Below are 27,291 nucleotides of genomic sequence, written 5' to 3' on the forward strand. Positions count from 1 at the left end.
GCATTAGGTTTTCAACATATAAATTTGGGGGGACACAAACATTCAGTCTATAGCAGGGCCCCATGCTTAGAAAGGTCCCATGCTCGGTTTAATGCTCCAATGTTGCTGTCTTGAAATTGTTAGTAATTTTTGAACACGGGGCCTTGCAAACTAAGTAAATGGTACTTGAGTGAAGTGATGAATATACTAAGTTATGGAGCATAATCCTTTAACTCTGTCTCTTGTTAGTTCAAATATTTATTGACTGAATATTATGTTCTAAGGTAGCTAAGTGTAGTGGGGGGAAGCCATAGCCACTACAGGCAGGGGAGACCATAGGAGCAAAGACTCTGAAGCTAGAAACAGAATGGGGTGTGGCTGGAAGAGAATGGCCTCATTAAGGTATGTCTCTTGAAGGTTGTTCTCTCCCTTCATGGTCCTATTTCCTTTTGTCAGCAACTCTTAACTAGGACAAATCCATAGTGCTCTGAATTACAGTGGGCACATTCACCCACAGACATTAACTGGGCACTGCCTAGGGGATGAGCCTTGTGCTGGGTGCTGTAGGGGATATAGCTCCTGTCTTGCAGGAGTTTGCATTTCCTGGGAAAGGGAGATATAAGTAGTAAAGGGTAAACATGTTGAAGGCAAGTCTCCCTAGCACCCTGTTCAGTGCTCAGCACCAAACAAGCAGTGGATACTGTCTTGCATTGTTTTGGATTTATAGACCAATACTGAAATCAACCTCGTTCATCATCCCATGATGAAGATAAAACATCATTAGGGTTTTCTATACCAGGATGATAGTGAGTATGTATTTGGTTTGTTTTTTGTTTTGTAGTTTTTTTGGGGAACACTCACCAGAAGAGTGGGAATAAAATTCCGTAAATGGCCAGAAGGATAGGAGTAGACGCCAGGTCCTTCAAATTTGTGTGTATGTATGTGTGTGTGTGTGTGTGTGTGTGTGTGTGTGTGTGTGTGTGTGTGTGTGTGTGGCGGGGTGGGGGGGCAATCTCAGGAGGGGACACTGATGTGAGAAGCCTCTTGTCCTCCATCAGGAGAGCTCTCGGTTTCCCCATCTGTCAAGTGACAGATGAGTTAGGTGACTTCTAGAAGGGCTTCCATCGCACATTATGAGGTCCCTAGAGTCGGATTCTACTTCCACTTCGCCTCAAGCTGTGAGGCCTCAGTTTCTCCTTCTGTAAAACCAGTGGGTGGACCTAGAGCACTTTTCCGGAAGCCTGTTACTCTGAACACCTGTGGCACTCCTCAGAGGAGAGCGCCCAGGACTCTGCGTCGCCTCACCCGGTCCCTGGGGCACCAGCGGGGGGTGGGGCTTGAGCAGGCCGCGCCTGGAGACTCACCTGTGCGCGGAGCAGTGACTCACCTGCCCTCCCCCGCTCAAGGGCTGTTCCAGGAGTCAGCGCTCCTCCTTCCTCTCGGGGAGGGGGGGGGGTCACTCCCATCCCTAGATCACTAGGGGCCTGGGATTAAGTAACTCAGGGGTGAGGGGCGGAGAGCAAGAGGTCCTGTTGGGGGGTCCAGGCCTGGCACCGCCAGGCTCTTTGGTCGAGGGCTCTCCCCAAATCGAGTACCGGGAAAGCTGGGCTGCAGCGGGAGGCGCCGGGAAGAGCGCGCCGGAGGGAGGTGCTGGGAAGGGCGGGCGGAGCCGGGGCCGCGGGGCGGCCGCGGGCAGGGGGCGGGGGCGCCGGGCGGCCCATTTCCTCCTCGGAGCCGGACAGGCGGAGACAAAGCGGCAGCAGTCGGCTTCGGGCTTCGGGAATCTTCCTGCACTTGCCGAGCTCGCCGCAGGTAATTGTCTTCGTGCGGGTGCGGGCTCCCCAGCCGGGCCGAGGGGCTCCTCGGGTGGGCGGGCCGGGCGCGGTCACCCCCACGACCCCGCCCGGAATCGGGCTCCGGGCGGGCGCTGGTGCGGCCTCCGGCCCGCTTCCCCGGCGGCGCCCCGGGCCTGGGCCCTGGCCGGGCGGGGCCGGCGTTTCCTGACGCTCGGGAAGTTGAGGGGCCGCGGCGGCTGGAGCAGAGCGAGCCGCCGGCCCCGCGCCGCCGCGGCGCTTCCTCGCTTGAAAGTTTCTCCCGGTTTCTAAACTTTGTTCAAGTGGGCTTGGTGCGCGCGCCAGGCCCGCGCTGGGCCCCCTCGGCTGCCTTCCTTGTGGGGAAGAGTCGGCGCGTTGTTCCAGGTGCAGGCGGGTCCGGGAGTTGAGTTTTCCATTGAAGTACGTGTGGTTTGTGGTTTCTGTGGTCGCACCCCCGCCACCGAAACTTCCTGGTCAGGTGGACAGGACGTTTGCTGGGCCCGCAGCCCCGCATTCCCGGCCCGAGCGTTTGTGAAAGTTTGAGTGGCCCTTTTCTCTGACACAGTCTGGCTGGGAAGGGCAGCCACGCCCGTGTGGACTTCTGGCGTGCACCGTGTTAACCTTTGTTGTGAAATTACTCAGACTTCTTGTGCTGGTTAATTGGACGCACTTAACACTGATTAGTACTAGTTTTCACGAATGTCCTTGGAACCTTTTTGTTGTTGTTGACTTTTAAAGGAGTGTGCGTGTGCGAAGCACTTGTTGGAAAAAATGTTGACTGAATGCCTAACCTTGGCTTGGCAGGAATGGCTTCCCAATAATGCAGGCGGCAGTTGGCTCAGATCCAGGACTGACAACCTCTCATGTACTCCCGCGTCTTTGTAACATTTTTTTGGTGTGTTTGTTTTGTACAAAACTTAGAATAATTTACAAAAGAGTAAGATATGTTAAGTCTCCAACTAAATTACGGGCATTTCATGTTTATGATGAAGGAAATGATTACATCACTGTATTGTTGCAACAGGATAGGCATTTCGATGAGAAAATATTTTGTTTAGTAGTGATTCTTAAAGACTGTACAGGTGTATGTTACTTTGGGAAAGTATGAATTTATAAATCAAATTAAGATGTGTTATTTTATTTTACAAGAGGGAGGGGTTGAGAAATAATCCATAGCCTCTGCGCAATTATTTACCCTTTTTGACTTTTACCAAGTTAAAAAATAATTTGTTATCCACTTTCTTAAGGGACCACAGTTGATTAAGAAATGGTCTCTGCCCCCAAGAGCTCACAGTTGTAATAAGGAGGAGACACACACACCCCAGGTGTAGTACAAGGCTGATGGCGTTTAGTACCATAACACTACTGTTGAGAAACTTGTGCATGGATCAGTCTTACATAGTAATAGTGATAAAAACTGATGGAGATGTGGAGTGGGGGCTAATGCTTCCAGGAGGGGACGGCATTTGAACTGGATGAAACAGGAGTAGGGTTTGGTTGGGAGGAAGCGTAAAAGGGCGAAGGAGCTTGTGGAATTGTGATGTACACTCATACCCAGGATTCTGTCCAGCATATCTCAGTCTTTCACACCGTTAATGTGGTATCACCCTCCTTCCATCAGTAACATCTCATTCCTGTGGTGAGTTAAGAGATCAGGGGTGCCCTCTCCCTCCAAGTTGAGAATCAGTTCTCTGTGCAGTCTCCCTGCCATCAAACTTATGCTAAAGTCCGATACTTGTGCTAAAGTGGAAGCTTCTGTTTTGAGTGCAGATGTTTCACCTCATCCACATGGTCACCTGTGCACTGGAGAGCTGCTTGGGTGTCCCCAGAGGCGTCTCAAACTCAAGAGGACCGGGCTTCCCTGGTGGGGCAGTGGTTAAGAATCCACCTGCCAGTGCAGGGGACACGGGTTTCGAGCCCTGGTCCGGGAAGATCCCACATACTGTGGAGCTGCTAAGCCCGTGCGCCACAAATACTGAGCCCACGTGCCACAACTACTGAAGCCTGTGCGCCTAGAGCCCGTGCTCCGCAACAAGAGAAGCCACCGCAATGAGAAGCCGGCACACCGCAATGAGCCGCAACTAGAGAAAGCCCACACGCAGCAAGGAAGACCCAATGCAGACAAAAAGAAAACAAAAACAAAACCAAAAAAACTCAAGAGGACCAAAATGAGACACCTTTTTCTTCTTTAGACCTAAACCAGATGTAGAGATAGGCAGTAACTGGCAGAGTCCTGGGATTTCTTTGAGAAAGTAGCAGTAGTGTGAGACGTGACAGACAGACCTGGTTGTTGGGGGTAGTGGTTTGTGTGCTGATGAAGATCTAGACAGAGGGAACAGGATATTCTGCTTGTGTAAATAAGGGTCCTGAGACGGGAGAGAACTCCATGTGTTTAGAGACCTAAGAGAGGACTTGTGTAGCTTGAATACTTTTAGGATGGGGAGAAGGCCTTAACATGAGATGGCCAGGAAACTCCAGGTCACATGTTTGGATTTTCTTCTAAGAGCTGTAAGAAGCCATTGTAGGAAGTTTCATGATCTGATTTCCTTTTTAAGAAGATTGCTCCTGCTAGTGCTTGCAAGGCTTGTATATGTGTACAAGTGGCAGTAGGGAGTTGAGCTAGGAAGATGGTGGGAGTGAAGGTGGTGGGATAAAGGGAGCTGTATTTTGGAGAAATGAGATAAGCCTTACATATAAATTGGATGTAGGGGCCTAGGATTATCTGTTACTGTTGTTTTGTTGTTTGCTCAGTGACGCACCTTGTTCTCCCCCACTCCCCCAACTTGTATTCCATCACTTTTATAATGAGCTCTTAGTCCTATCACAAGACTCAAGCTAGCACTTTCCTTTCTGGTAGCAAACTTCTTCCCACTAGCTGGTATACTCCACTGTACTGTACCTTGTTATTGATATCCCTGTTTGCCTTTCCCGCTAGAAAGTGAGCCTTAGCCTTCGGCATGGTACCTGGCCTGGAGATTAAAGAAAAAATTAGATGCACGTTGAATGAAGGAGGAAGGAGTCTTTTCTGTCTGGAGTCTGGCTTGTGGTTGGAACTATGACAGATGAGGCAACAGTCAGGTTATGGAGGGCCTTGATGACCAAGTTGCTGTTATGGACAAATTGAGAACCATCCTCATTCCATTCTTATTCCTTTCCACCCAGATCTAATCAGATGAAATCCTTTACATCTGGTCTTCCTCTTACATAAATTCCTGTTTTCCCTTCTCTCTACTTCCACTCTAGTTTAGATTATCTTCTTATCTTTGAACTATCAAAACTACTTGTAGTTCTCTGGATAAATTGTTCTATTGTTTGCTTTGGTGCCTTTTTCATATTTTTTCCTTTGCCTGGAGCATTGTTTTTCTCATCCATCTGACAAACTTGTTTATTCTTTAAAACTCACCTTAGACGTTAGTGCCTCTGGGTTTTCTCTTGGATCTCAGTGCTTCTTGGGTACCTTGTACATACTCTGTGGTTGCATCTTTCATGTCATTTGGTAAATATTTTTATGGATTACTTCCTCTCAGCTGGGGGTTTCTTAGAAGTTGGGTCTTAGCCTTTATTTATTTTTTAAAATTTATTTATTTATTTGTTTGTTTTTGGCTGCGTTGGGTCTTTGTTGCTGCTCGCGGGCTTTCTCTAGTTGCGGCGCGTGGGTTTCTCATTGCGGTGGCTTCTCTTGTTGCGGAGCATGGGCTCTAGGTGCGCGGGCTTCAGTAGCTGTGGCTCCTGGGCTCTAGAGCGCAGGCTCAGTAGTTGTGGCACACGGGCTTAGTTGCTCCGCGGCATGTGGGATCTTCCAGGACCAGGGCTCGAACCCATGTCTCCTGCATTGGCAGGCGGATTCTTAACCACTGTGCCACCAGGGAAGCCCCTAGCCTTTATTTTTAATAAAACTTTAAAAAATTAAAGTATAACATACATGTAGAAAAGTATTCAAATTATAGCAGTACCTGTCTAATGAATTATTTGAGTGAACACCACCCATAGACACCATCCAGATCAAGAAACAGAAAATTACCAGTACTCTAGAAATCTCTTTGCAGTCACTACCCACCCCTCCTCTCCCTTCAGTTTTTATAATCTGAGAATTTGGAACACTGTTGTTGCTCTGTAAGTGTTTGCTGAAGTTAGTTGAATTTCTTACTATCTTCCCCTCCACCATTCAGTCTTTTACACATAAGCAGTACTCATTCTTCTTTTGGGAAATGTACTGCTATCTTGCTGTTGCACTAGCCAGAATCTTAGATAGGTATTCAGCACCTTCTAAGTCCTGGCCCTAACTTATTTTTCAGCCTTATTTTCTATTGTGAATTGTTGCTACATGTCTCTGCATCTGCCAGGCATTTGTTCTGGCATACTCCATCCTTCTCTGACACAAATGCTGTCCATCCGAAGGCTGATTGATATGCTTTTTCTATTGAGACATTGATCATCGTTGCTGAAAGTGATCTTTAACTTATCTGAAATTCTAATATTTGCACCTGATTATGACATTCTCACTAGTTTTTAAAATAAAATATACATAACAAAACTTACCATTTAAATTATCTTTATGTGTACACTTCAGTGGCATTAAGTACATTCACATTGTTGTGTAACCACTACCGTGCTATCCATATCCAGAAAAATTTTTCATTGTCCTAAACTGAAACTCCGTATCCATTAAACAATAACTCTCCATTTCCTCTCCCCCCAGCCCGAGGGCAACCACCATTGTACTTTCTGTCACTTTGAATTTCACTATGTTAAGTACCTGGCTTATTTTACTTAGCATAATGCCTTCAGGGTTCAGCCATGTTGTAGCATGTGTCAGAATTTCCTTCCTTTTTAAGGTTGAGTAACATTCCATTATCCATTCATCTATTGATGAACACTTGGGTTGCCTCCATATTTTGGCCATTGTGGATAATGCTGCTGTGAACATCGGTGTGCAACTATGTGTTTGTGTTGCTGCTTTCAGCTCTTTTGGGTATGTACCCAGAAGTGGAATTTCTAGGTCATTTGGTATGGTAATTCTATGCTTAAATTTTTGAGGAACTGCCATACTGTTTTCCACAGTAGCTATGTTACTTTACATTCCTAACAGCAATGTGTAAGTGTTCCATGTTCTTCACATTTTCACCAACTCTTGTTATTTTCTGTTTTTTTATTTTAAAAAAAAATTATTTACTTTTTAATAATAGTCATTCTAATGGATGTGAGTTGATGTTTCATTGTGGTTTTGATTTGCATTTCTCTAATGTTTAGTGTTGTTGAGCATTTTTCATGTGATTATTGGCCATTTGTATATTTTCTTTGAAGAAATCTTTAATTCACGTCCTTTGGCCATTTTAATTGTTTGGGGTTTTTTGTTGTTGAGTTATAGGAGTTCTTTGTATATTCTGGCTGTTAATCACTTATTAGATAGAGGACTTGCAATATTTTCTCTCAGTTTTACCCTGTTGATATGTCCTTTGATGTTAAAAAACTTTAAATTTTGATCAAGTCCCGTTTATTTGTTTTTTCTTTTGTTGCTCATGCTTTTGGTATCTTCTAAGAAGTCATTGCCAAATCCAGTGTCATAGAGCTTTTCCCTATGTGTCTCTCCCCATCCCCCCCCCCCAGCTGAGCTATGTCTACTTTGAGGGCAGGAACTAAAGTTTTTATTGTAGCCAACTTTTTTTTTTTTAAAAATAAATTTATTTATTTTTGGGTGTGTTGGGTCTTTGTTGCTGCACGCGGGCTTTCTCTAGTTGAGGCGAGCTGGGGCTGCTCTTCGTTGCGGTGCACGGGCTTCTCATTGTGGTGGCTTCTCTTATTGCAGAGCACGGGCTGTAGGCGTGTGGGCTTCAGTAGTTGTGGCTCGCGGGCTCTAGAGCGCAGGCTCAGTAGTTGTGGCGCACGGGCTTAGTTGCTCCGCAGCATGTGGGATCTTCCCGGACCAGGGATCGAACCCATGTCCCCTGCATTGGCAGGCAGATTCTTAACCACTGCCCCACCAGGGAAGCCCTGTAGCCAACTTCTGGAAAGAATTTTTTTAAATGTAGTTTTTAAAATGTCATAGCAAAACAATAATTGTATGGTAGGGGGTTTCCTGCTATTGCTAATTTGTCATTGATTATGTGTCATTATCTGTTGATTTATGTTAACCTGCTTTTAGGGGTTTTTAATCTTATGAGTCTCAGTTGGAGAGTTTGAACTGTCATCTATGTAATGACTAAGGTGACTTATAAAGGATATTAATTTTAATGTCTAACATGATAGAATGCTAATTTATTCTTTTAGTTATGGACTGCTGGATAGGACATGTTTTGGTTCATATTAAGTTGTCTTATCAGTAAAACCAGTGCACTAGTTCAGTTATTTACATAGCACTGAGTTGCTGATTTACCTTCGTAAAGATTCTTGTGGACCATAAATTCTTTTGTTACATGCTGAGCTCCTTCAAGGCAATTACATTCTTTTGTATATTTTAGTCTTTTGTGATACCTGACTCATATCTAATATGAGTAGATATACTTATGCTATATATAGGATTGTGCCTGATTGATATGGGGGTGGAGGCAGCATGGCTTTACATCTAGTTTATTTAATTTTTTTTTTTTTTTGATTTATTTATGGCTATGTTGCGTCTTCGTTTCTGTGCGAGGGCGTTCTTTAGTTGTGGCAAGTGGGGGCCACTCTATCGCGGTGCGCGGGCCTCTTACTATCACGGCCTCTCTTGTTGCGGAGCACAGGCTCCAGATGCGCAGGCTCAGTAATTGTGGCTTACGGGCCTAGTAGCTCCGCGGCATGTGCGATCTTCCGAGACCAGGGCTCGAACCCGTGTCCCCTGCATTGGCAGGCAGATTCTCAACCACTGCGCCACCAGGGAAGCCCTGCCTGTCCTTACTTCTTAAGGGAAACTTCTTAGAAGTGGAATTCCTGGGGGAAAAGATTTGCTACTCTTAAAATAATGTTTTTAAATTGGGGTTAAATATACATAACATAAAATTTACCATTTTCACTATTTTTAAGCATTAAGTGCATTTACAATGTTGTGCAACCATCATCACCATCCATTTTAGAACTTTTCCATCATTCTAAACAGGAACTCTACTCATTTAACAGTAACTCCCCATCCTGCCGTCTCCCCAGCCCCTGGTAACCTCTTATCTACTTTCTTTCTTTATGAATTTGCCTATTCTAGGTACCTCATATAAGTGGAATCATATATTTGTCCTATTGTGTCTGGCTTATTTCACTTAACCTTTGAGGTTCATCTATGTTGTAGCATGTGTCAGAATTTTCTTCCCTTCCTTTTTTTTTTTTAATTAAAAAATTGTAAAATACACATAAAATTTACCAACATAACCATTTTTAAATGTATAGTTCAGTGGTATTAAGTACATTCATATTGTGCAGTCATCACCACCATTTATCTCCAGAAGTCTTTTAATGTTGTAAAATTAAAACTATACCTATTAAACTTCAAGTCCCCATTACCCCCTTACCCCAGCTCCTGGCAACCACCTTTCTTTCTGTCTCTTTGACTACTCTAGGTAACTCATATAAGTGGAATCTTAATCTTTTTGTGACTAGCTTATGTTACTTAGCATAATGTTCTCAGGGTCCATCCTTGTTGTAGCATATATCAGAATTTCCTTCCCTTTTTAAGGCTGAATAATATTTTATATATATCCCAGTTTGCTTATCCTTTCATTTGCTAATAAGCATTTGGATAGTTCTGCTGTGAATAGTACTGCTATGAACATGGGTATACAAATATCTCTTCGAGACACTGTTTTCAGTTCTTTTGGATATATACCCAGAAGTGGAATTGCTGGATTATATGGTAAGTTTATTTTTAACTTTTTGAGAAACTGCCATACTGTTTTGCACAGTGGCTGTACCATTTTGCATTCCAACCAGCAGGGCACAAGGGTTCCTGATTTCTCCACATCCTTACCAACACTTGTTATTTTCTTTTTCTTTTTCTTTTTTTTTTTTTTTAAGGCAGGACCTTTTATGACTGACCCTCAGAGGTCAGAGTATCATTTCCGCCCTTACTGTAGAGTCACAAGTCCACCCTTAATCAAGGTGGCCATAGGGGACACAGACCCTGCCCTTTTTTTTTTTTTTTTTAATTTTATTTATTTATTTATTTATTTTTGGCTGTGTTGGGTCTTCGTTTCTGTGCGAGGGCCTTCTCTAGTTGTGGCAAGCGGGGGCCACTCTTCATCGCGATGCGCGGGCCTCCCATTATCGCGGCCTCTCCTGCTGCGGAGCACAGGCTCCAGACGCGCAGGCTCAGTAATTGTGGCTCACGGGCCCAGTTGCTCCATGGCATGTGGGATCCCCCCAGACCAAGGCTCGAACCCTTGTGCCCTGCATTGGCAGACAGATTCTCAACCGCTGCGCCACCAGGGAAGCCCTCTTTTTCTTTTTGATAGTAGCCATCTTAATGAATGTGAGATGGTATCTCATTATAGTTTTGATGTGCATTCCCCAGATGATTAGTGATATTGAGTATCTTTTCGTGGGTTTATTGGCCATTTGTATATCTCTGGAGAAATGTCTATTCAAGTGTTTTGCACATCATTGAGTTGTTTGTTTTTTTTTTTGGTTGTTGAGTTTTAGTTTTCTATATATTCTGGATACTAATCTCTTTTCACATATATGTTTTGCAGTTATTTTCTTCTGTTGTCTGGATTGCCTTTTCACTCTGTTCATAATGTCCTTTGGTACACACAGGTTTTTATTTTGGTGAAGTTTATCTATTTTTTTCTTTTGTTACCTGTGCCTTTGGTGTCATATCCAAGAAGTCATTACTAAGTCCAATGTCATGAAACTTTTGCCCTGTGATTTTTTTAAAATTTATTTATTTATTTGGCGGCGTTGGGTCTTCGTTGCTGCACGTGGGCTTTCTCTAGTTGTGGCGAGTGGGGACTACTCTTCGTTGTGGTGCATGGGCTTCGCATTGCGGTGGCTTCTCTTGTCACGGAGCACCGGCTCTAGGCGCGTGGGCTTAAGTAGTTGTGACACGCGGGCTCAGTAGTTGTGGCTTGCGGGCTCTAGAGCGCAGGCTCAGTAGTTGTGGCACATGGATTTAGTTGCTCCACAGCATGTGGGATCTCCCTGGACCAGGGATCAAACCCTGTCCCCTGCATTAGCAGGTGGATTCTTAACCACTGTGCCACCAGGGAAGTCCCCCTGTGATTTGTTTTTTCTAAGAGTTTTATAGTTTTAGCTCTTACATTTAGATGTTTGATCCATTTTGAGTTAATTACTATATATGATATTAGGTAAGAGTCCATGTTCATTGTTTTACATGTGGCTATCTAGTTTTCTCAGCCCCACTTATTGAAAAGACTGTCCTTTCCTCATGAATAGTTTTGACACCTTGTCGAAAATCATTTGACTATGAGAGGGTTTGTTTCTGGGTTCTCTATTTTGTTCTATTGATCTCTGTGTCTGTCTTTATGCCAGTTCCACAGTTTTTTGATTATTGTAGCTTTGCAGTAATTTGATGCCAAATTTGCTCTTGAAGTGAATAATCTTTTGTACAATTAGGGTCTATGGTTTAGTTGTATGTGTGTGCTGTTGTGAAAATAAAATAAATTCTTTAAACTGTTCTATCTCTTTATTATGGAGGTGATTATACAACTGAGTTTGTCAAAAGTCGTAGAATAGTATACTAGAGTGAATTTTACTGCATATAAAAAGTGAAAAAATAAACAGGTAAAAATAAATTCATTCAAAAAATATGTATTTTGCAAGTTTGACCTTCTATATAGAGATAAACAAATAGTGAAAAACATGAAATCAATTATCCTTTCTGCTTTCCCAGCCCAAATCATTTTTTCCTCTTGAGTGACTGTGAAGCCACACACTTAGAAGTCTTAAAGGAATTTTGGTTATACCTTATGTGTTGGATGATTTGTCTTACTAGTACCTTCTGTTTTCTCTTAAGAAAAAAGTTAAACACATCAGGCATTGCGGAGAGTCTCACAGAGCAACAGTTCCTAAAATTTGCCTAGGTGCCACTGTGCTTGCTTCCAGACATTGAGGGTGGTATTTGTTGCTTGTGCAGTGTAGTGGTTGGCTCAGCCCCCCATGTTGTGGGCCTGGGCTGAATGAGCCGAACCGTCTAGGGAGGTGAACAGTCTGGCTTCACTTGCCCTGTCTCGTGCTGTTTTGTTCACTTGCAAGAGCACTATACTAGATTTATCCATTATTGGAAGTTCAGAGTGTGCAGAAATAACCGTGCTTCAAAATAAAGCTTCAGCATTGCCCTTTCTCTGTTGGAGCCTCTAAATGTTCATTATTTTCCCCTTTAGTTTTTTTTTTTAGTTTTTATCAAACAAGCCTTACACTTATTCTTTGATGTTTATTAATATGCTCCCTTTTTAAAAAAATTTTTAAAATTTATTTATTTATTTTTATTTATGGCTGTGTTGGGTCTTCGTCTCTGTGCGAGGGCTCCCCCCAGTTGCGGCGAGCGGGGGCCACTCCTCATCGCGGTGCGCGGGCCTCTCACCATCGCGGCCTCTCCCGCCGCGGGGCACAGGGTCCAGACGCGCAGGCTCAGCAATTGTGGCTCACGGGCCTAGCTGTTCCGCGGCATGTGGGATCTTCCCAGACCAGGGCTCAAACCCGTGTCCCCTGCATTGGCAGGCAGACCCTCAACCACTGCGCCACCAGGGAAGCCCTAGTTTTTTTTTTTATAACTATCAAACTTACTCTGTGTGCAAGCATATCGCCAACTCCATTTCTAATGGAGCTTGAAATTACCATGCATTTCTATTTACTTGTTGATGGGCTGTCATCTATCAAACCCCCTTTTGATTGGGATTTAATTTGTGCTTTTTCACTGGCTGCAAGTTTGGAGCAATGCATATAAGGTAAATACAGTTTGAAAGGCAACTTTGAGTGTTATTCTAAATATTTGTAACAAAGATTTGATCATTTGGAACAAGTATTGTATGAGTAGTGTGATTAGATTTTAAAAATTTCTTGTCATCTGTTCAATGGTCCCATTGTAGTAAAAGAAGAGAGGGAATTTTATTGTGGTAGTTGTAATTTTCATCTGTAAGAATTTTTTTTTGCATTTTTTTAATATTGTTTTCCAATATGGTTTATCACAGGATATTGAATGTATTTCCCTGTGCTATACCTTAGGACCTTGTTGTTTATCCATTCTAAATGTAATAGTTTGCATCTACGAACCCCAAACTCCCAGTCCATCCCTCTCCCTCCTCACCTTCCCCTGGGCAACCACAAGTTTGTTCTCTATGTCTGTGATTCTGTTTCTCTTTTGTAGGTAGGTTCATTTGTGCCATATTTTAGATCCCCATATAAGTGATATCATATGGTATTTGTCTTTCTCTTTCTGACTTACTTCACTTAGAATGATAATCTCTGGTTGCATCCATGTTGCTGCAAATGGCATTATTTCATTCTTTTTTATGGCTGAGTAGTATGCCATTGTATATGTGTACCACATTTTTTTTTGGGGGGACAAAACTGCGAAACTTAACTGAGAATTTTAACAGTCACATTTCCAACACAAGAACGGCCTGCATGGTTACAGTTTGTCTTCATTTAAACCTGTGGTTGCCCTTCACCTGTAAGATAACATAACATTTGGGAATATTAGTTAGAACTTTATTTAGATGACGCTAAAGGAATACAGTCTTAGGAAAGGAAAGGAAAACTACAGTCTTAGTTTTATAAGATGGACTAAAACCAGAACCCTAAGGGTGACCCTTGGCTTATATACAGTTAAACCTCTGTAGAGACTTTGAAGGTAGACTTTCAGGCACATTAACAATATTTGCTAAACACACCACTCTTTCTAGTGGTACAGAGAAACAAAGAGATTGTTCAAGTTCAGAACTGATTAAACCCAATGCTTCCATTCAGAGGTAGTTTTTTTTAACATTGTCATTGGAGTATAATTGCTTTACAGTGGTGTGTTAGTTTCTGCTTTATAACAAAGTGAATCAGTTATACATATACATATATCCCCATATCCCCTCCCTCTTGCGTCTCCCTCCCTTCCACCCTCCCTATCCTACCCCTCTAGGTGGTCACAAAGCACCGAGCTGATCTCCCTGTGCTATGCGAGCTGATCTCCCTGTGCTATGCGGTTGCTTCCCCCTAGCTATCTATTTTACATTTGGTAGTGTATATATGTCGATGCCACTCTCTCACCCTGTCACATCTCACCCCTCCCCCTCCCCATGTCCTCAAGTCCATTCTCTAGTAGGTCTGTGTCTTTATTCCCATCTTGCCCCTAGGTTCTTCATGAACTTTTTTTTTTTTTTATTAGATTCCATATGTATGTGTTAGCATATGGTGTTTGTTTTTCTCTTTCTGACTTACTTCACTCTGTATGACAGACTCTAGGTCCATCCATCTCACTACAGATAACTCAATTTCGTTTCTTTTTATGGCTGAGTATGTACCACATCTTTATCCATTCATCTGTTGATGGACATTTAGGTTGTTGCCATGTTTTGGCTATTGTAAACAGTGCTGCTATGAATATAGGGATGCATGTATCTTTTTTTTTTTTTTTTTTAATTTTTTAAAATCTTTTTGGCCACTCCACGTGGCATGTGGGAATCTTAGTTCCTGGACCAGGGATGGAACCTGCACCACCTGCATTGGCAGCGCGGAGTCTTAACTACTGAACCGCCAGGGAAGTCCCTATCTTTATGAATTATAGTTTTATCTGGGTATATTCCCAGGAGTGGGATTGCTGGATCATATGGTAATTTTATTTTTAGTTTTCTGAGGAACCTCCATACTGTTTTCCATAGTGGCTGTACCAACTTACATTCCCACCATCATCTGTAAGAATTTTTTAAAAAAAAGACTTTGAGGGCTTTACAGAAGAAAAAATTTATCATTTGCATTTAATTTTTGTGATGAAGTAATTTAATTCAATTTAATCTTAGTGTTAGATAACTGATGTAATTCCTTAATTGCTAATTTAAAGGGTAGTTCTTTTCTGGATTACTTCATTTTGGCTATTCCATTTCATTATATTGAGCTGTGGATTTCCTTCTTTTTCTTGTTCTGAGATTTCATTATTAAATACTGTCATAAGTAAGTGGCTCATCAGTTGTATTTTGAAAATGTTTTATTGCTATGTTTTATTTTATTTTGTTAGTATTAGACATTATGATTTGAAGAGTGTGTTGAAAGCCTGGTTAATTATCAGATTACATGTACTGGTTTATTAGGTTAGACTGCAGACTGTTCTTGAAATGGAAAGTGCTATCATAACTCAGGAAACGCATTCACTGTGGCCCATTTCAAGTTACATGAAGGGTAGGAGCCTTTGCTAATAGTCCATTTGCCCTGTGCAAATCCGATACATGCTTTGTTTCCAAGCAAAGAAACATTGTTACTGTTCTCTCATGGTGTGCTGAATATTTCATTATGTTAAATATTTCAGTATTAATCTAGAGTCTTAATCATGGTTTGTGAAAAATGATAGTGCACTGAATAAAGCAGAGCTGAAAGGGTAGGTTATTATTACTGACGAGTCAGTGTTCTTGGGTGTTTTCTGTTCCTGGGGATCTCTAAATTGGCAAAGGTTTCTTATAATCATCTGTTATCATTTTCTTGCTTCCTTGGACCTGGGGTCATCATGTTCTCAGAAAAGCTCTGGACTGACTTTGAAGTGTATCTTTAGAAACCTGTCATTTTGCACAGAAGTGGATAAGTGAAATGTGAGCTTGATCCCTTGGGAGGAGGGGAAAAAAACTCAAGGAAATGGAAGATGGCAACCCTTGAGAGAAATTTAAGCTTCTTTGGTGTCATTAAGACCTGTGAAAGAGGTAATGTTTTCTAGGTATCTTTACTGAGTTAGGGTCTAAGGTAGTGTTTAGTTTGCTGTATCTCAGTTGCAGGGGGAAGGGTTCAGTTAAATACAATGCATTTATTAAGCCTGCCTGTTTTTTTTTTTTGCTAATCTATAACGGGAGAGAGATTTCTTTTTTTTTTTTTTTTTTTGTATGGTGGGGGTTTTCCGGTGAAAACCAGAAAACCTACTAGACAAATTCTAAAAGAGCTGTAACACTCGGGAGAGAGATTTCTTAGTCCTTTGCACACACATCGGTGTTGCTAGATGAAATCTAAAAACAGTCGAGCCAGTTCAGTTAATCATTTATAGAATGTTGTTAGATGAAAGTTACCATGCTCAAAAAAGGCATGATCTCTCTTCTCAAAGGAGCTCTCAGCTTTATGGGAGATGGACACACTGATATCATGCTATGTGGCAAGTGCTGAAATAGAGATGCTTGTAAAGTGATGGGGGAACCCAGAAAAGAGGGAACAGCTCTTTCTATGAAAGCAGAGGACATTTGTGTGAGCCTTGAAGGAAGATGGAAGAGTCTGGAGGGGTGCTCTGGGCAGCGGATAGGGGTTATATAAAGGTCTGGAGACATATACTATCTGGAGAAGAGTTTGGAGTGGAGGCAGGTGATGAGGTTGGCAGGCCATTGTGAGTAAGGTTTGTTTGTAGGAGTTTCCACTTCATCCTGCCTGTGGTGGGGAAGCAATGCCAAGTTCTTTTCAGAGGAGAGTTGATTCCATGACAGTAATAACTGGGGCTGTCTGGAGGGTAATTGGAAATGAGAAGACTCCTGAGAATGGGAAGGGTTAGAGTGAGATATTTACTAAGGTGCAGAGGAGGGGAGGGAAGAGGAGGAAAGGGGCCTAGAGTCTCCTTCTAGGGGACCTGGTTTGGTGGAGCTTTGGTAGGTGGAGATGAGGAAGGCCAAGGGGGAATAGATGGGGAGGAAAATGCTTGGCTCGGGCCTTGTGGGGTTTAAGGAACTGAGCTCTGCGGTCATGTGCGTGAAGTCCTTTAGATCCGGAAAGTGCTGCTCTGGCCAGGAAGGCGCTTGCTGTTGGCTTTTGGTCTTTACTATGGTTACTGTAAGAGGTGGGGTTTTCTCCTTTGTCTTTGAGGGTTTTTTCTGGGGCGGGGGGTGCATTTCAGGATTTCTCAAGTATTATAGAATGATATTTTCAAGTTAAGAAAGATAACCTCCAGTGCCTTCTTAATTTCTTTGCTTATCTTTTAGCCTTATCTTCTGCCATTTCACTGTCTTATATTTTTCATTCACACTTGTGGTTCTTGGAAGGTGCCAAAGTTCTCTGGTCCCTTTGCACAAACTGAAACAACCACCCTCCCTCCCTCCCAGTACATCAGATCCTCAGTGAGGACTCTCTGGCCATTGGGGATTCCCTCCTGGGTGCTCCTCTTTGCACTGGTGGTTCACTGTACAACTCTATACTTTCTGTTTTATTGTAACTATTTTCTGTTCTAGACTGTGAGCATTTCCCCCAACTGTTTTTGAAATTCTTCAAACGTACAGAAAAGTTGAAAGCGTAATACAACGAGCACTTGATTCTTCAGTTCACCTAGTTTCATAAATTGTTAACGTTTTTCAGATTTGCTCCATTACTCTACATAAACTTTTTTTCTGAGTAATTTGAAAGTAGACTGCAGACACCAAGTATTTCACCCTTAGGTTTTTTGGCATGTAACTCCTAAGAGTAAGGACATTGCCTTACTTAACTACACTATATAAGAAATTTTACATTGATATAGTAACATGATTTCTTTTAAAGAGTGGTCCAAGAACCAGTGTCTGCTCTCCCTAGGAACTTGTGAGAAATTCAGACTCTTACGTACTACCCTAGACCTACTGATTCAGAATTTGCCTTTTAACAAGATTCCCAGAAGTACTGATCTCATGTACAGTCCATATTCATATTAAATTCCACCAGTTGTCTCAGTGATGTCCTTCATAGTTTTTTTTTTAATCCAGGAATCGGTAAAAGATCCCATACCTCCTTTAGTTGTTGCATTTCTTGATTTTTTTTTTTCAAATTATATTCTTTTTTAAAATATATTTATTTATTTGGCTGCGCAGGGTCTTAGTTGCGGCATGCGGGATCTTTGCTGCAGCACGCAGGGTCTTTTTAGTTGTGGCATACGGGATCTAGTTCCCTGACCAGGGATCGAACCCGGGCCCCCTGCATTGGGAGCGTGAAGTCTTAACCATTGGGCCACCAGGGAAGCCCCCTGTATCTCTTTAGTTTTGATTTTCAGTCTTTTTTTCCCCCATGACATTGACACTTTTGAAGAGTTTAAGCCAGTTTTATAGAATGTCCACAGTTTGGATTTGTCTTATTGTTGCCACTTTTGGCAGGAACAGTACATGTGTGATGATGTACCTTTCTCAGGGCATTGAAATGATTGTCAGATTGTTCTACTGGTGGTGATGCTAAGTTTAAACACTTGTGATTAAGTGGCATCTGCCAGATTGTTCCATTTAAAGGCAGCTTTTTCCTTTTGTACTTAATAATTAATTGCTGTGATGATCTGGTAGGGATTTCTAATTACTCTTTGTTCCTGGCACCTAGCAGGATCCCCAGGATGTGGTAATTGGTCAGTCATTGACAAGTGAATGACAAACTAGGTAATCAAAGGTATATACTACAAGTTTTAGAGACAGTTCGTTCTTGCTTTCTCACTCAGTCTGGGTAACTTCCTAGACTCTAGTTAAGTTCGGGCATCTTTTCTCCTGGCTCTCCAAGGAAAGTACAGTTGTCTTCTTCCTGCGTACTTCTCAGCTGTGTGAGAAGTTTCTCTGCCTTTTAGTCCCATTTTTGTAAAACAAAACCCTCTTTTCCCCTTTGTCTCTTTTCTCTTGTGCTTCCAGTCCATATGCTGGTTTCATCTTTGTTTTTCAGACCAGAGTCATCCAGTTTCTTATGGAAACAGGGACTTCCTGTGTATCCATAATCAGTTGCCTGTTGGAGGGCTTAGTGCAATTTTCTCTTAAACACTTCCTTTGTTGATGGTCTCAACCATGTGGAGTGGAAGCTAAGTAAACGAACATAGATATCCAGACCACACTGCAGTTACTTCAGCAGCTCTGGAGCTTGTTTTTGTTTTTTCCTTCACTTGATCTCTCTCACCTCTTCTTGCTCTGTGCTCCAGCCACATTGGCCACCTCTTTCTCTAAGCCCTGGGAAATGCTGCCTTGTCTCTGTTACCTCTGCCTGCAGCGCTCTTCCCCCAAATAATTCACTTGATTGGCTCTTCCTTGACTTTCAGATTTCAGCTCAAGTGTTACCCAGACAGAAAGGCCCTGGAAGGACCCTACCTAATTTCATTACCATTACCCTGCTTAATTTTCTTTCTAGCACAGATATTGTCTTATTTGTTTACTTATTTATACTGTTACTACAGCGTAGTTTCATGAAGGCAGAATTTTTGGTCGCAAATAGTGTCTATACAGAGAAGGCACTAAAATATTTGCTGATTGAATGGCTAAATGGTGGACTGAACATTGTTTTTTTAGGTTTACCTTTTGTCCCTTGCTTAGTGCTCTTGGTAATCATTGTGTCTCCTAATGCTTGTGGCATGGAAGTTTTTTAATTCAGTTGTTCCCTGTGTTTCCCCATTGCCTTTTTTTTTTTTTTTAAATATTTATTTGGCTGCGTCGGGTCTTAGTTGCAGCTTGTGGGATCTTTTTTGGGGCGCGCGGGCTTCTCTCTAGTTGTGGCACACGGGCTCTGGAGCTCGCCGGCTTAGTTGCCCCGCGGTATGTGGGATCTTAGTTCCCCGACCAGGGATGGAACCCGAGTCCCCTGCATTGGAAGGCAGATTCTTAACCACTGGACTGCCAGGGAAGTCCCTCCACATTGCCTTTGGTACTCTAGAAAAGGTAAGAAACAAAATGAGAGTGATGGTATGTTTTATTATGATTAAAAATAATTATAATTAAAAAAAAATTCTAATAATAAAAGTAATCATAATAATTATAATCTTAAAAAAATAATAAAGATCTAGCCGAGTGTCTTTTTCCTTATAGATCTGTATATACCTGGAAGAGGAGTGACAGCTTGTACTATGTGCCATATAAGTGCCTGATATAAAATGTATTTGTATATGAGTTGATCACTGGTTTATGTAATCCAGTATTCTGCCGTATATGGAAACTTTTTACTCTGATTATGTTTTGGCTCTCAGGTTTGACCAAGGCTAAGCATTTTGTTTTTGGACAGTGATATTGTACTTGTGATTAGAAAGAGACTGCTTTTTTTTGTGGTGGAGGGAGGGGAACAGGTTTTCTTTTTGTTTACATGAACCTGTGCTTTTTTTACTATATAAATTTATTTATTTTATTTTTGGCTGCATTGGGTCTTCATTGCTGTGCATGGGCTTTCTCTAGTTGTGGTGAGCGGGGGCTACTCTTCGTTGCGGTGCGCAGGCTTCTCATTGCAGTGGCTTCTCTTATTGCAGAGCACGGGCTCTAGGCACGTGGGCTTGTGTAGTTGTGGCACGTGGGCTCAGTAGTTGTGGCTCGCGGGCTTAGTTGCTCTGCGGCATATGGGATCTTCCCGCACCAGGGCTCGAACCCGTGTCCCCTGCATTGGCAGGCGGATTCTTAACCACTGCGCCACCAGGGAAGTCTGAACCTGTGCTTTTATACTTCTTATTTTCTTATCTCTCCTTGGCCCTCTTCCCCCAATTCCCAACTCGTTTACATTTTAGGAGAAAGTGACAGGCTTGGGGGTGGATTTCGTAAAATAGGTGTTGGAGTGAGTCTATTATTATTTTAACTTTTTGGCTGCATTGGGTCTTTGTTGCTGTGCACAGGCTGTCTCTAGTTGCAGCGAGTGGGGGCTACTCTTCCTTGCGGTGTGCAGGCTTCTCATTGCGGTGGCTTCTCTTATTGCGGAACACCGGCTCTAGGCGCGAGGGCTTCAGTAATTGCAGCACGCGGGCTCAGTTGTGGCTTGTGGGCTCTAGAGTGCAGGCTCGGTAGTTGTGGTGCATGGGCTTAGTTGCTCTGCAGTATGTGGGATCTTCCTGGACCAGGGCTCAAACCCATGTCCCCTGCATTGGCAGGCAGATTCTTAACCACTGTGCTACCAGGGAAGTCCCTGGAGTGAATCTTAATTATAAAGGTTACCTTTTTTTTTGACAGTAACCGGGAGATTTGAGAGTTGAGATTCCAACAGCTGTGTTAACTCTGTTTAATGCAGATGCAACCTGGCATCCCTACGACTGCCCTGAGTAATCCACAGCCCTATATCTTGTGCACTGTGACAGTTAACGTTACTGTGGGTACTTTAATTTCTAAATTTCCTGATTTGCATTTAAATGAACCATTCTAACATTGCATTAACTTAACCTTGTTGTTTAAAAAAAAAATTGGCATTTAGTAGCTAGGTGCGGATATTCTAAAGCTTTGGAGCAGACACATTTTAAGAATAATGTGCCCATTCTGTTGTAAATGAACATTTAATATTTCTGGAGAAGGTATATAGCTCTTTGCACGAATGAGGCAGTTTGCCAACAATCAGCCTCCTTGGTTCTGATGGAACTATGCTTTTATTTTCTGCTTGTTGCTTCTCCATTTCTCTTTCTGTCATGAAGATTGCTAGTCAAATGCCTACCATCTCTGCCCCTTTCTGAATTTATAGTGAACTTTTGCGTTATAGCCAGGATTGCTATTTATAAGGTAATGAAGACTGAGTAACTACAGTTTTTTTTATTTCGTTCCACTAAGCATGATCCCTTCTGGAAAAACCTAAGGTTGCTGTAATTCATTAAGGTTGGCTAGCTCTAGTAGGTTTTGTAATAGATCTTGTGAAGGAGTGCTCTGTAAGTTAATTGGAAAACTAGAAATTGCCAAGATTTTAAAAGTTATTTGTTTAGTTACTCTAAACAATGCCATTAATTGTAGAGAAGCAGAAGCTATGACTAAGATTGAGGCAGGAGCTTTGTCTTGGTAGGCTTGTAAATATTTTAAAATCAGATTGCATAAATTTAATTCAGCTAATACTGTGTCTGCTCTGCATAAAGCATCTTTGCATAAAGTACCTTGCCAGCAACTTAAAGAAGCATAAGCATAGTTATCACGTTAAAACTTAAAATACAGGTAGGAATACCACAGGCTAAACCTGGAAAAATCAATTACGTTTAATGAAACAGTTTAGAGACTACTGAGAGACCATTTAAATGAAAGGAATACTAGAATTTCAGAGCTGGAAGGACATGGAGCTTAGAATTCAACCCCTTTCATTTTATAGATGAGAAAACTGAGGATCCAGAAAGGTGAGGTCACTTGTCCAAGGTCAGAGAATAAGTAAGTGACAAAGCTGGTTCCAGGAGCCATGTTCTTTCCAGAGAATGTATTTTCATTAGATTTTATTTTTTATTTTTATTTTTTTTTAAACTTTGAAAAGGTCAGTATTCTTTTTTTTTAAATTTATTTATTTAATTTATTTATTTTTGGCTGCGTTGGGTCTTCGTTGCTGCACGTGGGCTTTCTCTGGTTGTGGTTAACCGGGGCTACTCTTCGTTGCGGTGCGCAGGCTTCTCATTGCAGTGGCTTCTCTTGTTGCAGATCATGGGCTCCAGGCACATGGGCTTCAGCATTTGTGGCTCGTGGGCTCTAGAGCACAGGCTCAGTAGTTGTGGTGCACGGGCTTAGTTGCTCCACAGCCATGTGGGATCTTCCCGGACCAGGGCTCGAACCCGTGTCCCCTGCATTGGCAGGCGGATTCTTAACCACTGCGCCACGAGGGAAGCCCTTCATTAGATTTTTAAATGTTCTACCTCTGCTTTTTGAAATCCTTTTAGGGTTGGGGTCACCAAAAGCATAACTTGATTCTGTAGTATAGTTTAATAACATTTGGTGTCACTCTTGGAGGGGCCTTTGATTAAAGATGCCTCCTCACAAGGCAGTCTGCTTCCATCATGGTTATTGAAAGACTTGAAAACACACTGAATGGGTTCTCAGTTTTCAAGTGTCAGTATATTTCAAGTTTCTCAATGGAAGTGAGTGATTGAGTCCTTTGCCTTAACACCTACCTCCTCAGAGACAGTACTTAAGAGGATGTGGAGTTCTGGGATGTGGAATCAGAAAGGACTTCAGGGGAGAATCTTGTTTAGTGATTGCAAAGTGTTGACCAACAGGGCAAACATAGTACTCAGATATGAGTGTTTGTCCCATACAGTGGTAAAATCTTTTGGAACAAGTTTCTAACATTAAAGTTGGGAGATTTAATGTAAAAATCTGCAAGTTTGGATGTCTTAAAAAATTGAATGATCTGCTAACTAAAGGTGTGCATGATAAAGATTACCTGGAGCTCACGGGAAGCTGGGCACACGCTTTTCCCATTTACCACTCCCTAGCGGGTCTCCCCAGAACCAGAGAGGTCAGGGTCGTTTGCAGTTCATTATTGTGCTTACACTCTGCCTTTTTTTCCAGTTAATAAGAAAGTGAAATTATTTTGTAATTGGGAAAACAAAAGACCAAAAAGACTTTTTTTGAGAATTTAGAAATTTTTATTATCAACATGTGTACAGATCATCAGGGGACTCTTGGTCTTTCTCTAAGGCAGTCCTAATTTTTCTCCAAGTGTCTGAAGCCTTTTTCCCCGTTACTGGACTGATGCAGTCTTCCCAGGCTCACCTTGGGCAGCTTGCTCCCTCTTTGAGTTACCTCCAAACAGCTTTCCTTCTCCTTGGCAGCTTCCCTGTGGCCTGAGACCTTGTCTCTCTCTCAGCTCAGGACTCTCATCCTGGTCTCCAGTTTTGCTCATTGGGCCCGAGCAATGGATTCTAAAACCGTAAGAATGCATGTGTATGGTGTTTGGACCTTGATTTGCTGGTTTTCAAAAGTAATCAAGTCCTCAGGCCAGGTACCTTTCCTCAGGCAGGGGTTAGGCTAAGTGCTTTTCCCTGGGCTCCTTTCAAGAAGGCTTTTTATTTCAAGAAAAAAATGAAAGGGTGTATTTCTTTGGGAAAGTGAATTGTTGTATGTTGTACTTGTTTAATAATTAAAATCCAAATGTGACTACATGTCTTCTTGCAGCTAGCTTCGCTTAAGTTGTCTTTTGACTCCTTCCCTCTGCAACCTTTGAAAGATTTTCTGTTTTGTGTTGATACAGTGGCTGGAATGCTAGGATACAGAAATGTGGGATCCATGGGGAAAAATCATTCCAAATGTCTTATCTTTGACATTTGATGACATTTGCTTGAGCTGTTGTCAGTCCTGTAGCAATCTAAAGGACTCCCATCTCCTAGGGTTTACTGACTTGGGCTGATGTTTAGTGGGCAAATAACCTTTAAAAACCAAAGTATAGGCTTGACATAATATGAGTGTAGAGAGCAAATTTGCCCACTTGAAATGAAACAAATTCCCTGGAAATGGGCATTCTGTGTTACCAGATTAAGCAAATCCACATTCCTTTTGGCATTCCATCTTCAGCGATTCTAGAATTTTTAGATGATGCCTCCAGTAATATTTTCAGCTATATCTAAAGGAGTCTACCTATTTGTGCCTCAAGCATGCATTTATGGGAGAGGATACAAACAGATATTTTTTATACTAAAGTTGTTAGGAGTGTACTGGTCACAGACACGCGCAGTTCTACCTTGTCCTGGTCATTATTCAGATATAGGATTTAGATGTCTGATGTTGCTTTCTGTAGAGGGTTTAGAACTGTGCTGTCCGATAAGGTAGTCACTGGTGGCTATTTAACATTAAAATGAAATAAAATAAAGATAGTCAATTCTCAGCTACACTAGCCACATTTCAAGACGTCTCTCTCCCTCTCCTCTCCTCTCCCCTCCCCCCTCCCCCCTCCTTGTTCTCTCCCTGTCCTCTCCCTCTCCTCCTACCTTCTCCTTCCCCTCTGCTCCTCCTCCCTTCTCTTCTCTCCTGCTACCCCTCCCTCTCTCCATCCTATCTCTCATTTTTCCCTTCAATTTCCCTCTGTTTCTTATCTTTCTCCTCTCTCCCTCCTTTTCTTCTCCTTCCCACTCTCCCTCCTATTTTCCATTCTTCTGTGTATATATGCATATATTTAATACATTAGTTTTTTTCTAAACCATATGAGAGTAAGTTGCAGACATCATTCCCATTACATGTCACAAGGACATAGCTACAATATAATGATGGGAATTTGAAAATTTAACATTGATACATTACTATTTATTATCTATTTCAGAGTCCCTGATCAAATTTTATCAGTTGTCTCAATTTTTTTTTCCTCCTAATACAATTTTCAGTCCAGAATGACTGCATTTAGTTTTCATGTCTTTTTTAGCCTCTTTTAATTTGGAAGAATTTCTCAGCCTATCTTTGTTTTTTCCTACCTTGACATTTTTGAAGACTGTATAGCTAGTTATTCTGTAGAATATCCATCACTTTGAGTTTGTCTGATGTTTCCTCATGACAAGATTGAGGTTATGTAATATTGGTAGGAAATACCACAGAAGGTGATGCTGTATCCTTCTCAGTGCATTGTACCAGGGGGTACATGATGTCCATTTGTCCCATTATTAGGGATGTTAATTTTTGTCACTTGGCTAAGGTGGTGTTTGCCAGGTTTCTGCACTGCAGTGTTATATTTCCCCTCTTGGTAATCAGTAATCTGTTGGGAGTTACTATGAGACTATGTAAGTACTCAGTTTCTTAGTAGACTTTTCATCTGTTTGCTTTAGCATTCTTTGATAATTCTTGCCTGAATATTATTGTGATATTTCCTAAATGGTGATTTTTGTAAATATGTTATTCCTTCTCTATTCGTTAATTTCCTATTACGGAGGAACTTCTCTTTTGTTCATATTATCGTGGACTCATTCAGTGGATCACAGTCTGTTTTATTTAATTTAATGTTCACAAAAGCCATCTAAAGATAATGATAGTCTTTTTTTTTTCTTTATTATTACTATTATTTTTCTTTTCTTTATTTTTTTGGCTGCATCGGGTATTATTATTATTTTTCTTTATTTTTTTGGCTGCGTCGGGTCTTAGTTGCAGCACACTGGATCTTTGTTGAGGCATGCGGGATCTTTCGTTGTGGCTTGCAGGCTTCTCTCTAGCTGTGGTGCACGGGCTCCAGAGGGTGTGGGCTCTGTAGTTTGTGGCATTCAGGCTCTCTAGTTGAGACGCGAGAGCTCAGTAGTTGTGGCGCGCAGGCTTAGTTGCCCCGTGGCATGTGGGATCTTAGTTCCCCGACAGGGGTCGAACCTGTGTGCCCTGCATACAGGTAAAGAAGGTGGATTCTTTACCACTGGACCACCAGGGAAGTCTCTGATAGTCTTTTTCTAAAAAGTAAATGATAGTTTTATTTTATAAATGAGGAAACAAGTTCAAAGTGATTAAGTGATGATCAAGCCTGCCTTTTGATTATATTGTCCTTACAATTTGTACAATAAAGATTCTGCTTTTTTTCATTACAAAAACAACTTTCTAAATACCTGTAATTTTATAAAATGAGAAAATACAATTATAAAAAAGAATGTTAAAACCACTCATAATCCCCAAATCTTAGAGGTAACATCATTGTTAATATTTTGGTTTATATATCCCCCTGCAGTTATACTTCATATTGTTTTCAAAATCCCCTTTCCGTCTTCAGTAGTATGTATTTTGAACATTTTCTCATAAACCTCTACATTTTCCCCATTTTTAAAATGAGAAATTTCAGGTATACACACCCAGCCACACATACATGTCTTCCATCTAATTTAACATTTATGAATATTTTTTCATAATTCCTTGGTCTCTCTGTGTATGTATTTTTACTTTCGCTGAATTTGAAAGTTGCAGTCATCTTGACATTTCACCCCTAGATATTTCAACATGCATCTCCTAAAAATAGTACTTTTTCTATATAGCCACAATTCATTATCACATCTATGAAATTGAGCATTAATGCCATAACATAATCTAACATTTAATATTAAAAATTTACCAATTTTCCTGCAAATGTCTTCTTAATAGCTTTTTGTTTCAAACTGGGATCCAAACAATATACATGTATTGCATTAGATTATGTCTCCTGAGCCTTTTAGTCTAAAATACTCCCCACACCCCCCATATTGACTTTTTGACGAGTTAAGGTCCTGTTGTCTTGTAGGATGCCTTACATTCTGGATTTGTCTGTTACCTCATGGTGTTGTTTAACATGCATCTGTATCCCCTATAAATTTCTATACTTCATACAAACTTGCAATACAGTCTAGGTTAGGGTTTCTTAACCTGCACTGAATTTGAATTGGAAAAATTTTGTCTTTGTTGTTATTATTAATAGGAATTTAGCATTTCCTTCTATTATTAACAATAGAAAACCAACTCCAGTTTTCAGCTGAACCTCTAACTTTGTCCCACTAGTAGGAATCTCAGTGCTTTTCATATATGCAGCAATTGTAATGTATTTTGAAAAAGTGCGTGTTCATTATTACTTTGAAGTAAGTTATCAGACTTCTTGACATTTTTTTAAAAAAATTATTTATTTTTTTGGCTGCGTTGGGTCTTCCTTGGTGTGCGCGGGCTTTCTCTAGTTGCGGCGAGCGGGGGCTACTCTTTGTTGCAGTGTACGGGCTTCTCATTGCGGTGGCTTCTCTTGTTGCGGAGCAGGGGCTCTAGGCGCGCAGGCTTCAGTAGTTGTGGCACACGGGCTCAGTAGTTGTGGC

At 41.7% G+C, this 27,291-nt stretch overlaps 1 protein-coding gene and 1 non-coding gene across 2 annotated transcripts in view; one reads left to right on the top strand and one right to left on the bottom strand.

The window, feature by feature from the left end:
• The first annotated feature begins 1,674 nt into the window (after nucleotides 1-1,674).
• The window catches only part of CTNNA1 (catenin alpha 1), a 186,074-nt gene continuing 160,457 nt past the window's right edge, over nucleotides 1,675-27,291 (top strand). The window contains exon 1 of the mRNA XM_068535961.1: nucleotides 1,675-1,791. The gene's annotated coding sequence lies outside the window, so the exon portion shown is untranslated. The remainder of the gene's footprint in view (nucleotides 1,792-27,291) is intronic.
• LOC137760341 (U7 small nuclear RNA) lies at nucleotides 15,790-15,851 on the bottom strand. The gene has a single exon (XR_011073296.1). It is a non-coding gene; the product is annotated as a U7 small nuclear RNA (small nuclear RNA).

This window comes from Eschrichtius robustus, chromosome 2 (genome assembly GCF_028021215.1).
Source record: "Eschrichtius robustus isolate mEscRob2 chromosome 2, mEscRob2.pri, whole genome shotgun sequence".
Taxonomy (NCBI): domain Eukaryota; kingdom Metazoa; phylum Chordata; class Mammalia; order Artiodactyla; family Eschrichtiidae; genus Eschrichtius; species Eschrichtius robustus.